The sequence below is a fragment of the Lithobates pipiens genome, unplaced genomic scaffold, assembly GCF_037356315.1.
Source record: "Lithobates pipiens isolate NorthernLeopardFrog02 unplaced genomic scaffold, aLitPip1_a1.2 Scaffold_10, whole genome shotgun sequence".
Taxonomy (NCBI): domain Eukaryota; kingdom Metazoa; phylum Chordata; class Amphibia; order Anura; family Ranidae; genus Lithobates; species Lithobates pipiens.
The window spans coordinates 147218541-147230922 of record NW_027507686.1 but is presented as its reverse complement, the minus strand read 5'-3'; positions in this window follow the sequence as shown (position 1 = coordinate 147230922).

Sequence of the window (12382 nt, the reverse complement as noted above, 5' to 3'; positions counted from 1 at the left end):
GATCAGCCTCATGGGGTGACAGTCTGCTCCCCCGCAGCCTCTCGTTTGTCCTCTTCCTGTGGGCAGGCTGGGGAATTTTTTGCACCCAGGAATTGCTATTGGGCCACCGGCAATTGGCACTACATGTTCCACGATGCTTTGCAGCTGCTGGAGGCTTGGCTGATGGGCTCCCTCCCTCTACCAATGAGGAAGCAGGGGAGGGAACAGAGTGGGCGGCTGCTCCCACATGCTGCAGTGTTCGGAGGAGAGGAGGAGAGGAGGGGGGAAATCCCCCACACGAGCTGATAGGTTGGCTCTCACTCCACTGTCAGTGGATTAGCGTGAGCGCAACCGACGGGAGGTGCGGGAACAGAGCAGCCTCCACTACATAAGTGAGTGAGAGTGCCTCTTGAGTTTCCGTGCCCCTCCCTCTGCCTCAGCTTGCAGCCCCTGCCCTGACCCGAAAAGTAAAAAAATCGTGAGCGGTGGCCTCCGGCCATTATGCGTATATTGTTAGGGCAGCCTAGGGGGAAATTGCCACCCTGCCCCCCGGCCCAGCCCGCCCCTGAATGTAGGTAAAAAGCTAAAGTTTGAATAGACCCTAAAGACAACCATAGGCATTAAATGTTTATTTTTATTTTTTATTCAACTCAACTCAGCATGATCATGCATTAGTGATGATGTCTATGGACTGCTGCATATCTCAGAAGATACCCTTGGCATACCAATTTGAGGCACAACCATTAATAGCTTTGTTTTTAGTTCCCTGCTCCTCTAAGAAAAGACTAGCATCAGCTGCTGATATGCAGATAGACAAGTACACCCTTCTGATTAAAGTACTTATTTCTATGCGGTTTTGGAGGAAAACAAAATATTCCGCAGTCTGACCTTTTTGTAAGTACCCAACTTTGGAAATCCAGGTTCTCCTGTAAGGAGGTTAATGCTATTATGTAATTTCAAGATGCCCATTTTTTGTCAATTTTCACTTCTTTCTAGAGAAATGTATGATCATCTCAAAGATACTTTAGACTCTGCTATATGGAAGGCAAAACTAAAGTGGTTTCTAGTGGTCTCCAAAGGTACAATGAAGTTTAAATTGCTCCTAAGGGAGGGTCCTTCAATATTCCTTGACCTGTTCTTGTGTTCTTGTGCAAAAAAAAGGGGGTTAAATGCTTTCAGGAGGCTCGCAGTGTGAGCAGGGAGACACTGGCTGGCAGTGTCTCCCTGCTTACAGTGCATTCCTCTGGATTCTGACAGTACCTGACCCCATGCCAGAAGTAAGAGGCTGTCCATCTCCAAACTTTCTTCCATCGGGACAGTACTGTTCCTCACACACTTTGGGATGACCTCTCCCCACATGTGACCATCGAGCCTCCTGAAAGCATTTAACCCCTTCTCATCCAGACATCATGTTGGTACCAATTTTAATATAATATATTTGCATAGCTATATGCTTTTTACTATCTGCTGCAGTCTGTACCAGCACTAACAGCCTTTTGCAATTTGCTGGGTAACTGTCTACAGTGCAATAAACTAACTTTTAATTAAGGTCCATGGTTCATATATATATATCATGTTGGCTCCTACCCACAGAGTGTTGCTTTTTTGTCTTTTGATCCATTCATATTATTATTCACTTTGCTAACTGTACATCCAGAACCACTGGTTTATAGCACAGATGCAGCGTAATATTATAGAGCCATTTATTCCAAACTGCATACAACTCTTTCAGGCTTGTTGGCTATCATCAGTGCACTGCATGGAATTGCTTCTATAGTGTGAGGCTTGGGGGGTCAGGCAAAAAAAAAAAAATGTACCCAATAGGTTACAGTAGTGGGAAGCTATGTAATTATTTCCTCTAGATATTAGGGGTTTTTTACTAAAGGAAAATCCACTTTGCACAGCAAGTGTACTTGAAATTGCACTGAAAGTGCACTTGGAAGTAAAGTTGCTGTAGATCCAAGTTGGACATGCAAGGAAAATAAAAAAACAGCATTTAGCTTGCACATGATTGGATGATAAAATCAGCAGAGCTTCCACTCGTTTCAGATCTACTCCTAAGCCCTTGTACACACGATCGGAGATTCCGACAACCAAATCCGTCGGAGTAATTCCGACTGATTAATTCCGGAAGAGGTCCGGAAGTGATGTTCCATACACACGGCTGGACTAAGTTGTCGGAAAAATGTTGTACATAACGTGATGACGTTATTTCGTTACGACGGGACTACGTTCAGGCTAGTAGCCAATAGCTTTGGCCTAGGAATTTTATCTGAGCATGCGTGGCACTTTGTCCGTCGGAGTAGGCTACACATGATCGGAGTATGTCCGATAGGAGCATTTTGTCGGAAAATTTTACCGGCAAGTTGGAAAAGTTGGTCCGTCGGATATTCCGACGGAAACAGTCCAATGCAGACCACACACAGTCGGAACATCCAACAAAACGGTCCGATAGGAAACATTCCGACGGAATCTCTGACCGTGTGTACAAGGGCTTAGATTTAGAGCGACTGTACCTTCAAGTGCAAAGTGGATTTGCCTTTCGTAAATAACCCCCAATGTATGTTATTTGTTGCAACTATAAAGGAGAAATGATTTGCAGATTTTTTAAATGTAATCTTTATTTTTACATAATGAAATAAAATCATGTAGCGGCCATAACCCGTTGCAGGGCGGCCTTGACTTAGTGGGCTTACCAGTTACCTTCTCTTAGCCTGCTCTTCCACGTCTAGAGGTTCCCAGGATTGATACCCGACGACTTAAACACTAACACAGATGAAGTCCTCTTTAAAAAGTTTTATTTTGCATGAAGAACCTTCAAATAACACAGTCTCTTAGGGAACAGAGGGCACGGGTGAAGAACTCAGGCACCTTGAACTGCAGGTCTAGCAAAGTCTCTATTTCCACGCAGAGAGAAGCCGCTCGCAGCTGGGTACTTAAAGGTTGAACAGATCTCTAGCCAGAGATCATGGCAGTCACGTTGACTCAAACTTGATCAATCAACTAAAGGTGAACATGAACCTTTTTCCACCGAACCTGGAACGTTTCCCGTCTCCTCAATGGTACTGGAAAAGTGTGAATTCACCAATGTCCTTCCCAACTCAGTAACCAGACTCTTCAGTGGGCCCCAGCACTCCCACTGATTGGCTCAGAGAAGGCCGATACCCAAACATCCAACCAGACCTGGTTCTGGCCTGTCATGTGCACCTCACCGTCCACATGACCAGGCAGAACTTCTAAACCCAGCCTGGCCAGACTGGTGTTAAGGCCCACCTACATAATCAACCCTCAGAGCCTTTATTGTTCTGAGGCAAAAAAAAAAATTTTTACATGCGTATGACATTTTGTCCAAAATGTCATCCGCTACAATTATACAAAGAAAACCAAAAGAAAAAGGCACACTCAAGCAAAAGGCACATGAAAGTTCTCACAAAGGGCGCAGACAACACAATGGGATGTAGTCATAATCCGCAGTACAATATTTGCATTACCAGAAAATTGCAGAGGTACAGATATATACAAAAAAGAAAGGCTCACAGAAATAAAGAGGTTTCATGAGGCGGATTAGGGGACAAACCAAGTGTAAGGAGGTGCTCTCAGTACATGACTAGGGTGGCCAGGAAGGCCGCATTCATGACCACATTAGATACCCAGGCAACCAAATGGAAAGATAAAGGTAGGTGCTTTGCTGAAGAATTTTATTTGGGGATCCCAATATTTCTGACCAAAATTGGTCTTCTTGACCAGGCCAATTTTCAGCTTTCAGCGCTTACATTTTGAATGACAATTGTGAGGTCATGTAACACTATATGATATTTTTATAAAAAAAAAATTCCACACAAATAGAGCTTTCTTTTGACGGTATTTATTCACCACTGAGTTTTTTTTATTTTTTGCTAAACAAACAAAAAAGACTAAACATTAAAAAAAAAATGTTTGTTAGTTTGTTATAAAATTTGCAAACAAGTAATTTTTCTCCTTCACTGATGGGCACTGATAGGCTGCACTGATGAGGCTGCGTTGATAGCGTGAGGAAAAAAAATCCAATAACCTGCTTCTGTTTAATTTCCTGATCAGCTGTCATTGGCCCTTTACGCCGATCTGAGATCAGCCGAGTCCCAAGGACTAATCAATCACAGAGCGTGCCACGCAAACAGCATGAGGATGCTTGTATGATCCATGTATGCCCTCCTGGCATTTTAAACCCACACTGTAGCCATCTTTCGGCTATAGTGCAGGTGACAAGCAGTTAACTAACTTACAATGACTGAAATTTGAAATTCAGACAGGATATTAAATTTTTCCATTACTCTCAGCATGAACATAAAACTTCTATAGACAGAATATGAATAGGCAATATAGGCCAACCTTACCTAGTGCCAGCACTGATTTTAAATGTACAGCAATTTTGCTGAGGGTTTAGACCAGTGGTGGTCAACTTAAAAACTTAAAAATGATAGAAGGCTTTAAAGGGATTGTAAAGGTAAAAAAAATTGACCATATGCATTAACCAGAGTTAGTGGAACTGGTCCAAGTGGTGAGTTAAAAACCAGAGTTAGTCGAACTGGTCCAAGTGGTGAGTTAAAAACCAGAGTTTAAAACAGGAGGTTATAACAGGGGTCATAGTAGCTGTGTAGTGTGAGTACCTGGGTGTCTGAGTAGTGTGTGTGTGTGTGTATATCGTTAGTACTTGTGCATTGTGGGTGCACGCTGGTCTTTGAGTACCTGTGTACTGTATTGTAGAGTATTAGTGTTAGGAAGCTAGTTGTTAGGTAATTTGGACTGGGTATAATCTCTAATCCTCATTAAATTAATAGGTACGATGACTGGCGGGTGTGGAGAGGCGAGTCGGTGTACATCTTGCGGCATGTATGTGTTCCTTGATCATCTGATCGAGGGTGAATACTGCTGTGCAAAATGTAAGCACATTGTTTCCCTGGAAGCCCAGGTTCTGAATCTGGGGAAGCAACTGTCAGCACTGAGAGGACCCTCCACCCTAAATGAGAGCCAGGAACGTACACGGCAGGTGCCGGCAGGGGCCAGCACAGAGGTGGGTGGAGACAAAGAGGTGCAGGAACTAGCAGAGAGTAGATGGGTGACAGTTAGGAAGGGTAGAGGGGCAAGTGCCAGGGAGGCCGATCCAGGGTTGGAGCATCCCAATAAGTACGCTCCATTGAGTGACATTGGTGATCCCAGTCAGGGACCAGCACTGCTGGAGCTGAGGGATTCTCCTAGCTGCCAGGAGAAGAACTTCTCAATTGAGAGTGGGGGGGGGGGGGAGCGAAGGGAAAGGAAAGACAGATTCTGGTGGTAGGGGACTCAATTCTTAGGAGGACAGAGAGGCCAATTTGTAACAACAACCTGAAGTGCCAAACTGTATGTTGTCTGCCGGGTGCTCGGGTTCGGCACATCACGGATCTGGTGGACAGATTACTGGGAGGGGCTGGGGAAGACCCAGCTGTCATGGTGCACGTTGGCACCAATGACAAAGTCAGATGCAGATGGAGTGTCCTAAAGAATGATTTTAGGGACTTGGGAGCTAAATTGAGGAAAAGGACCTCCAAGGTAGTATTCTCAGGAATACTACCAGTACATCGAGCCACACCAGAAAGGAAGAGGGAGATTAGGGAAGTAAACAAGTGGCTCAAAAGCTGGTGTAGTAAGGAGGGGTTTGGGTTCCTGGAGGACTGGGACAACTTCTCAATCGATAACCGGTACTATAGAAGGGACGGACTGCACCTAAATGAGAAGGGTGCAGATCAGCTGGGACTAAGGATGGCCAAAACATTAGAGTGGGTTTTTAAACTAGGCGATGGGGGGGAGGGTTCAGAGATAGAGATAGTCAGCTTGGAGCATATTCCAGAGGGTAATATTAGGGGCATTAGTAGTAGGGTAACCAAAGCACATAAACCCAAGGTAAATATAGTAGCAAGTCCTAGTTGTAATCTTGGAACACCCAAGAGGATAGTATGTGACCGGTCAAAATATATTAATACATTAAAATGTTTGTTCACCAATGCCATAAGTCTGCCAAGCAAAATAGGCGAGTTGGAAGCTCTGGTGCATCAGGAGAGCTATGATGTAATCGGTATTGCTGAAACTTGGCTTCCTTCCTCACATGATTGGGCTATTAATGTTCCTGGTTATGCACTCTTTCGGAAAGACAGAGTAAAAAGGAAAGGTGGAGGGGTCTGTCTGTATGTGAGAAAAGATCTCAAAGCGAGTTAGAAAGAGGACCTAGTGGACGGAGAGTGTGATGCGTAGTTCAAAGATAATCATTGGAGTTTGTTATAGACCACCCAATGTTAATGAGGAGGTGGAGACTCAGCTCCTTGCACAGATAGAAAGGGCTGCAAGGGCTGGGACAGTGATAATAATGGGGTATTTTAACTACCCAGAAATTGACTGGGGTAATGGCACTGCTGGGACAGTTAAAGGGCAAAAATTTGTAAACCTATTACAGGACAATTTTATGGTCCAGTTTATTGAGGCCCCAACTACGAATGATGCTCTGTTGGACCTGGTAATCTCAAACCATGCAGAACGTATTACTAATGTTCAGATAAAGGAACATCTGGGTAGCAGTGACCATAACATGATTTCATTTGATGTTAGCTGTAAGCAAAAATCACATACGGGAAAGATAAAAAAACTTAATTTCAAGAGAGCAAATTTTCCAAGGATGAGGGCTGCTCTCCAGGACTTAGACTGGGAGAGAATATTGGCGCCAATGGGCACAGCACATAAAATGGGAATTCTTCAAAAAGACTGTTTGTGATCTCACGGCAAAGTATATTCCCATGGGCAATACGTTTAAAAGGTTAAAAATAAAACCGATGTGGCTCACGGCCAAAGTTAAAAAAGCTATAAACTATAAAAAAGAGCTTTTAAAAAATATAAAAATGAAGGAACGCTAGTGTCATTTAAATGTTACAAGGAATATAACAGAATATGTAAAAAGGAAATCAAGGATGCAAAAATTCAAAATGAAAGACAGATTGCAAAAGATAGTAGGACAAACCCCAAAAAATTCTTCAACTATATTAATAGTAAAAAGGTTAAGTCTGAGCATGTAGGCCCTTTACAAAATAATCTGGAGTGGGTGACTGGGGACAAAGAGAAGGCTAACTTATTAAATACTTTCTTCAGCTCTGTGTATACAAAGGAGCATGGGGGAGCTCATGTCCATAATGGGGGTGGTACTGACGCTGCCCCAAATCCACAATGGCTCAAAAGTGATATGGTCCAGAAATATTTGGACAAAATAAAGATGGATAAAGCACCTGGACCTGATGGCATCCACCCACGGATCCTAAAAGAATTGAGCTCTGTAATTTCAAAGCCATTGTATCTAATTTTTAGGGACTCATTAATGACAGGAATAGTACCACTGGATTGGCGTAGGGCCAATGTGGTGCCTATATTTAAAAAGGGAACAAAGTCTTTACCAAGTAATTATAGACCCGTTAGTTTAACTTCTATAGTTGGGAAGATACTGGAGGGATTAATAAAAGACCACATAGACGAGTTCTTGCAGGAAAAAAATATTTTGAGCAACAGACAGCATGGATTCATGAAAGACAGAAGTTGTCAGACAAACCTGATTTCTTTTTATGAGGTGGTAAGTAAAACCTTGGACAGAGGGGTGGCGGTGGACGTGATATATTTGGATTTTGCAAAAGCGTTCAATACAGTTCCGCACACACGGCTCATGTGTAAGTTAAAGTCTACAGGTTTGGAAATATCAGTTTGTAAATGGATAGAAAACTGGCTAAAAGACAGAATTCAGAGAGTAGTGGTTAATGATTCTTACTCTGAATGGTCTAAGGTTATCAGTGGTGTACCCCAAGGTTCAGTGTTGGGACCCTTACTTTTTAATATCTTTATAAATGATATTGGGTCTGGGATCAAAAGTAACATTTCCGTGTTTGCAGATGACACCAAGCTATGCAGTGGAATAATGTCCTTACAGGATGTCTCCAATTTACAAGCCGACCTCAATGCTCTGTCTAATTGGGCGACTATGTGGCAGATGAGGTTTAATGTTGAGAAATGTAAAGTTATGCACTTGGGGGCTAAGAATATGCATGCATCATACATGCTAGGGGGAATACAACTGGGGGAATCCATAGTGGAGAAGGATCTGGGGGTTTTGGTAGATCATAAGCTCAATAATACCATACAATGCCAAGCTGCGGTTTCCAAAGCGAGCAAAGTCCTTTCCTGTATTAAGAGAGGTATGTACTCCAGAGAGAGAGATATCATTTTGCCCCTGTTCAAATCATTAGTAAGACCTCATCTGGAATATGCAGTTCAGTTTTGGGCACCAGTTCTCAAAAAGGATATCGGTGAACTGGAGAAAGTGCAGAGAAGGGCAACCAAACTGATAAGAGGCATGGAGGAACTTAGCTATGAGGAAAGATTAGATGAACTGAATTTATTCACTCTTGATAAGAGGAGATTAAGGGGGGATATGATCAACATGTACAAATGTATAAGGGGTCCATATAGGGAACTTGGTGTCGAGTTATTCACTTTACAGTCAACAAAGAGGACAAGGGGGCACTCTTTACGTCTAGAGGAAAAGAGATTTCATCTCCAAATACGGAAAGGTCTCTTCACAGTAAGAGCTGTGAAAATGTGAAATAGACTCCCTGCAGAGGTTATGGCCAGCTCAGTGGATTGCTTTAAGAAAGGCCTGGATTATTTCCTAAGTGTGCATAATATAACTGGGTACTAACATTTATAGGTGAGGTTGATCCGGGGGAAAATACGATTGCCTCTCGGGTGATCAGGAAGGAATTTTTTCCCCTGCTTTAGCAAATTGAATCATGCTCTGCTGGGGTTTTTTGCCTTCCTCTGGATCAACTGTGGGTATAGAATTGGGTATATGGGCTAGTATGATATATATATATATATATATATATATATATATATATATATATATATATATATATATATATTGTGGCAGCACGCAGGTAAAGTCACCTGGTTGTATCCAGGATGGGAAATATGTGTGCCCTAGATTCAGGCTTTATGCAGACTTGTACAACTAGAGGGGAAGAGTTAATGAGCCCAGCTGAAGTAAGTGGGCTCATTAAGACCTCTACAAAAAACCCAGCATGCTTAGGGAGATGCTCCATCCTGGAACCAGTTTTGTGTTGTATAGACTGGGGAGTGTGACACTTGTTCTGTGCGGTGAGTTAACGCCTGTGTGGCAAACCTCTACAACAGAGACAGGGACTGGTGCTGCACAAGGCTGCACTCAGTTGTTAGATAGGGAATCTAAGTGTGTAGTTAGAGGTCAAGCTGACCAAGGATTTATTTTCATGTTTTATTTTTGTTTGGCTGTTATATGTTTCACTGCATGTAGCATAAATAAACCGCATCTTTTGTTTTTTTGCACCTACAACGCTGTCTGCTGTGCCTGATTTTGTGTTGTGAACCCATCCAGGGGGTCACACACACCCGCTGCCGAGCTAACCCCTCACAGTTGGTGGAGAATTTTGGCAGTTTTTTTTTTTTTTTTTAAGGCCAGCATGGAGGAGATACTGAGACAGCTGGCTCTAGCAAATGCAAATCAGCAGCAAACAAATGCGGGTTTACAAAGGAGCCTTGCAGCTCAACAACAGAGCCTTGCAGCCCAGCAGCAGACAAATGAAACTTTGCAGCAGAGTCTGGAAGCTCAGCAGAAGGCTCATCAGCAGAGTCTGGAAGCTCAGCAGAAAGCTCACCTGCAGAGTTTGGAAGCTCAGCAACAAGCCCAGCAGCAGACAAATGCAAATCAGCAGCAGACAAATGCAACTTTGCAGCAGAGTCTGGAAGCTCAGCAACAAGCCCAGCAGCGATCTGAAGCCCGCTTCATAGACCTGTTGCAGAAGCAAGAGCAGAGTTTTCAACAGCAAATAGAGACATTGATACAGCAACGTCCGCAGACCAATGAAGCAAGTGGTTACAATAATACCGCATCCTTTGGTGTGAGCCGTTTACTGACAAAAATGACTGGAGAGGATGATCCGGAGGTGTTTTTGACCACATTTGAAAGGACTGCTGAAAGGGAAAAGTGGCCTAAGGAGCAATGGGCTGGACTGGTGGCCCCTCTGTTAACTGGGGAATCGCAGAAAGCTTATTATGACCTAGAGCCTGACCAAGCAAAAGACTATGTGGTACTAAAAACAGAAATATTGGCACGGCTGGGTGTCACCCTGGCCGTCCGGGCTCAGCGTGTGCATAATTGGACTTTTCAGGTTGGAAAACCCCCCAGATCTCAAATGTATGATCTCATTCACCTGAGCAGGAAGTGGCTGCAGCCAGAGACTTTGACCGCACCAAACATTGTGGAACGTGTGGTTATGGATCGTTTCCTGAGAGCTCTTCCTACTGCCATCCAAAAATGGGTAAGCCATGGAGACCCAGAAAATGCAGATAAACTTGTGGATCTGGTTGAGAGGTACTTGGCTACAGAGAACTTGACCACCTCTTCCAGGGACTCACAGACTTTCCATCCTAAGACCAGATCATCCCCAGTGGCGGGTAAGATGACTCCAAGGGGTGAGGGTGGAGAGAGTGAGAGGATGGGAGTTCTACCTAAGGTCTGGCGGGAGCAGCCCGGGAAGCCCAGGCTAGAAGAGGCAGCGAAAAAGATTATTTGCTACTGCTGCCGGCAAGAGGGACATATTGCAGCCAATTGCCCAGTTGTAGATGAGCCTATGCAATGTGACTTTATAAGGGAGAGACGTCAGTCGCTGTTTGCGACAGTTGCATGCACTGCCATTCGGGGACCTGAGAAACATTTATGTAAAATGTGTATTAATGGTAGAAATGTTGATGTGTTGCTGGATTCAGGTAGCCTGGTAACATTGATAAAAGCTGAATTAGTTACTACAGAGGTCTCTGGGAAGAACAAGGTGGCTGTTATTTGTGTGCATGGGGACACCCGAGAGTATCCTGTAACTTCAGTGTTTTTTGAGACCCCCAAAGGTAACCTCTCTCATCAGGTGGGGTTAGTGTCTCACTAACCACATGATGCTATTGTGGGAAGGGATTTTCCAAAATTCTGGGAACTCTGGGATTGTCCTGAGCCCCCCACTGGTGCCCTTATAGACCAGGAAGATGACCAGAATTCCTCTGGGAGTGGTGAGGACTCTCCTGAATTTCCCTTGTCTGTATTGGCGGGGGAAACTCGAGAAACTGGGGAGGAGCCAACATCCTCAGATGAAAACATGCCGTCTGTGGAGTTTTCAGATCTTGAGGTTCACAGGGAAAATTTTGCCACAGAACAGTTAAAAGATCCCACCCTAATAAAGGCACGGGAAAATGTGGTGAAAATAGATGGCGAGTTAGTGAACCCAGATAAGACTTGCACTTATCCGTACTTCACTATGGAAAGGGACCTGCTGTATCGAGTGGCTCAAAGGGCAGAAGAAACCATTGAGCAACTTGTGGTGCCCAAACCTTACAGGAAGTTGGTGTTAGAATTGTCCCATGGGCACATTCTGGGAGGTCATCTGGGGACCTAAAAAACCAGAGAGAGGGTACTGCAGAGATTCTATTGGCCTGGGGTCATGAAGGAAACAGAAAATTATTGTTCCTCCTGCCCTGTGTGTCAGAAGTCGGCACCTATGCCACATTTCCGTAACCCGCTGGTACCTCTTCCTATCATTGAGGTCCCCTTTGAGAGGATCGCAATGGATTTGGTAGGTCCGATAATGAAGTCTGCTAGGGGGCATCAGTACATTTTGGTTATATTGGACTATGCTACCCGTTATCCGGAAGCAATTCCTCTTTGAAATACCTCGGCCAAAACCATAGCCAAAGAGCTATCTCTTGTTTTTAGCCGCGTGGGTATTTGTAAGGAACTGCTTACGGACCAAGGTACACCCTTTATGTCCAGGGTTATGAAAGAACTATGCAAGTTGTACAAAGTGACACAATTGCGTACATCTGTGTATCACCCCCAAACAGATGGGTTGGTTGAAAGATTCAACAAAACCCTAAAACAAATGTTAAAGAAGGTGGTGGATAGAGATGGAAAGAATTGGGACTGTCTAATACCCTATCTGATGTTTGCCATTAGGGAGGTACCCCAATCCTCTACGGGTTTCTCACCCTTCGAGTTGCTCTATGGGAGACACCCAAGAGGGCTGCTGGATATCACCAAGGAAACTTGGGAAAATGAGAGTTCTCCTCACAGGAGTGTGATTGAGCATGTCGCCCTGATGCAAGATAGAATTGCACAGGTAATGCCAATTGTAAAGGAACATTTAACCCAAGCGCAGTTAGCACAGCAGAGAGTGTACAACCGTGGGGCCAAGACCCGTACTTTTTCCCCGGGGGATAGGGTCTTGGTGCTAGTCCCTACGGTTAAAAGCAAATTTCTGGCCAAATGGCAAGGTCCATACGA